The sequence below is a fragment of the Choristoneura fumiferana genome, chromosome 25 (assembly GCF_025370935.1).
Source record: "Choristoneura fumiferana chromosome 25, NRCan_CFum_1, whole genome shotgun sequence".
NCBI lineage: Eukaryota > Metazoa > Arthropoda > Insecta > Lepidoptera > Tortricidae > Choristoneura > Choristoneura fumiferana.
In genome coordinates this window covers 706395-710014 of record NC_133496.1, presented here as the reverse complement: position 1 = coordinate 710014, position 3620 = coordinate 706395, and the positions used below count along the sequence as shown (strand labels likewise).

Sequence of the window (3620 nt, the reverse complement as noted above, 5' to 3'; positions counted from 1 at the left end):
AAGAAACCGGGAGTCTTGTAGCAACCATGAGTAAAGTATTAACAAAAAATGAAGAACTGGGGACTTACACGCAGAAGTATGAGAAGAGGCAGGCAGAAAAGGCGAAAAGAAAATCAAGCCAAGACAAAAATCAAAACGAAGAAAACGTATCGCAGGACCCGATGAACATTACGGTGATCGAAAAAGAACCAGATATGGAAGTTGAGCACTACGAAAAAAGAAAACAAGCACTCTTAGCAGACTTTTCAAAAGTAAAATAGAACTTGAAAATATCCAAAAAGATACCGTTGGCAGGCAACGAAACCCTGAATGGATCAAACAAACGAAAAATACGCCTTACTGCGTCAGTGTTGGTCAAATATGTAAGAGAAGAGCTGCCACGTCGTGTAAAAATATTATAAAAACACTCTTATATAGCAATTTTAAAGGTAGCGATGCTACTAGATACGGCAATGAGAATGAGCCCATCGCTTTAAAAGAGACTGAAGCTGCACTAGGAGTGCAAGTATCACCTTGTGGGTTATACATCCTCGAGGAACACCAGTATTTAGGCGCGAGTCCCGACGGAGTCATAGACGAAGAAACAATTGTGGAGATCAAATGCCCAGCTTCGGCGGCAAATATGACGCCAACAGAAGCTATTTTAAAGAAAAAAATTACTTTCTGTGTGTTGGACGAAAGTGATCCTCAGAAAATAAAACTGAAGCAAAATCACAACTACTTTTATCAAGTACAAGGTCAGTTAAATATTACAAAAAAAGATACTGTATCTTCGTGGTGTGGACTCCAAAAGGCATATTATTCGAAAAAATCGAAAAGGATACAGGATTCTGGAGAGCATATTAAATAAATTGAGAAAATTTTACATGGAATGCATACTACCTGAAATTATAGATCCGCGTCTACCTAGAAAGTTACCGATACGAGAGAGTTCTTAAAATAAGCGAATTTTCATACTTGTATGTATTAAAAAATAAAACACAATATTGTATGACTTTTTTTATTTTATTCAATACACCCAATCTTCAATGTGTCCAATCAAGTTGATGTTGTAGTCTATAGATATTATACTTTTCACTTCTCATGCTCGTAAAGTTCGTTTTTATGCTGAGATTAAGCGACATAAAATGACTTTTTATGCTCTAGTGCATAAAATAAAATCTTTGTCTAAGACCAAGCTAATCAGGTGTCAACCAGCCACAAACAGAAAGTTTTAACTTTTTTATTTATTTATATAAACTAAAATTAACCAAATCAATCATAAATCAATAAAATAAAAAAAATAGAATTATGTATATAGTAATTCATGAAAAATAAAAGAAACATAGTAAGTGAACCATTGTTTCCACTGTTGCTATTTCCTCGAATTAATCGAAGTAAAAAGCAGTGTAAAACTCGAGCATTAAACCCATTTTTCCCTCGACGTGTCTATCCACCACTCGCCGTACCGGAACGAACGTCTTAAAATCGTAAACGTCGTAAAATGGCTCGTTTTATGCTCTTGTTGTACAATCGACTATTTCACTTCTCATGCTCGTAAAGTGCGTGTTCATGCTGCATCTAGGCAACATACAATAACTTTTTATGCTCTAGTGCATAAAGTAGAATCTTCGTCTAAGGTCAAGGCAATCAAGGTGTGAAACCACAAACAAAGAGTTTCTTACATATTTTTTATTTTTTTACACCTAAAATCAATCAAATCGATGAAAATAAATCAATAAAACTAATATAGTAAAGCATGAAAAATAAAAGGTACAAAATAAGTGAACATTTATTTTTACTATTGCTATTTCATTTCTTCGCAAGCGAAGTGAAAAGCAGAGTGTAAAACTCTAGCATTGAGCCCATTTTCCCCTCGACGTTTCTATCCACCCTCGCCGTGGCTCGGGTGGCTATATGAACGTCTCGGGTAAAATTGCTCGTTTTATGCTTTTGTTGTACAATATACTATTTCATCACACTTGCTCGTAAACAGTGTCGTAAGCTGCAGGCTAACTTGGTTGCAGTCCTTAATAAACCTAAGGGCCTTTTTTTGGCGTTATGAGTTGTTGCGCGTACTAATACTGCTGCGCGCGCAGGTTCTGCACGACTAGCAGGAGGACCTCGTGCACGCATGTCAGGCACATGCTGCGGGAGGCGGAGGGCGGCTGGTAGCTGGCGCTGCCAAGAACTGCACCAGCGGTATCGGCAATTTTTGTAACAATAATATTTTTCTTTTACACATATACAATTTTACTCGCAAATGTGATGAAAACATTGTAAGTCGCACGGGCGGTACTATAATTATGAACATCGACCTAGTCCTCAGTCTTTGACTTTGAGCTTCTAATACTCTCGTTCGTAATTTCTTATTAACCGCCCTTAAGACATAATGTACTATTACGCCACACCTGGCCATAATGTGAGTTTTACCGCCCGCTATGCGTATGGTAAAACCCACTTTCTGGCAAGGTGAAGACGTAAAATTGTGTACTCACCATGGGCAGTAAAAAAGTTTTACAGCGTAATGTGTAGTGTAATGTACATTTACGTTTTTGGAACGCCAAATAATATCCTAGCCGGTAGCTGCCCTCCCGCGCTGTATATATTATAATCTTGGTCTGGAGATGTTCTACTGTTATATTCTACTTAGATACTGCAATAATTTCACCATTGTATGAAGATATTTTACTGCAATATTGTTACTGTGACATGTCTCTAGCTCCGCCTTCCCGCTAGCGCGCTCTTGCTTTCTTTCTAGCGCCCTGTCTTACTCTAGGTGAAACAACAACATTTTAAGCGTTTAGCGCGTGATCTCAACGCGGAGTTGAGCGCTACTTGCTGCGGACTTTAAGGCTCATTAGCAGAGGCGCCTTTACTTACAAATAGATAGTAAAAACTTAATTTTTTCACAACAATGCACACACAGATACAACAAGTGAAATAATGTAAAAAAAAAAAAATTTTTGCTGTATCTAAGCTATGGGTGCAAGTGTCTAGTTCAGGGTGTGCGTTGCACACGGGTGCAGCGGTGTTAGGGGCGCCGGCCGCGGCACTTTGTACCTATTCCATTTGGACCGCGCGCTTCCTAGATGGCGTTAAAGTAATAATTGCACACGGGCGCTAAATGGGCTAAGCTAAAGACGCTGCTGCTCATTAGTCAAAATACTTACATCAAAAAGCGTGCAAGTCCCGGATATGTTGACCTGATAGTATTCCATAGGTTTCGCCACAGACTCCCCCACAGCTTTCAGCGCTGCGAAGTGGATGACACACTCTATGTTGTGCTGGAATAGAACATACACTTCGTGAGCTCTTAAAGAGCCATCGGATTTTAGAAGCATGCTTTGGTTATAGACGATAACACGCGATCGTGATATGCGATCTTCTATATCAACTTCCAAAACTTTTCAAAGTTACCGTAAAAGGTTATGTGAAGAAAATAAACCTTACTGGCTTCTTTATCTTTTTCTAATTTTAACACAATATGACTTTTTGTCACGATACAAATAAAACGAAATCAGCAGTTTAGAATTCTTCCATCGTTAATTAAAATAGCGAACCCCCCCCCCCCCCGCCTTAACACACTACTTTATTTTGAAGTATATAGAGCTGTTGTTACGAGTAGGTATAACTGTATC

General features: G+C 38.5%; 1 long non-coding RNA gene across 1 annotated transcript; it reads right to left on the bottom strand.

Moving 5' to 3' along the window:
* Positions 1-1731: 1731 nt before the first annotated feature.
* LOC141442427 (uncharacterized) lies at positions 1732-3460 on the bottom strand. Its single transcript, XR_012452940.1, has 2 exons — positions 3153-3460; positions 1732-2170 (listed from the first exon to the last, which is right to left on the bottom strand). It is a non-coding gene; the product is annotated as an uncharacterized lncRNA (long non-coding RNA).
* Positions 3461-3620: the final 160 nt, after the last annotated feature.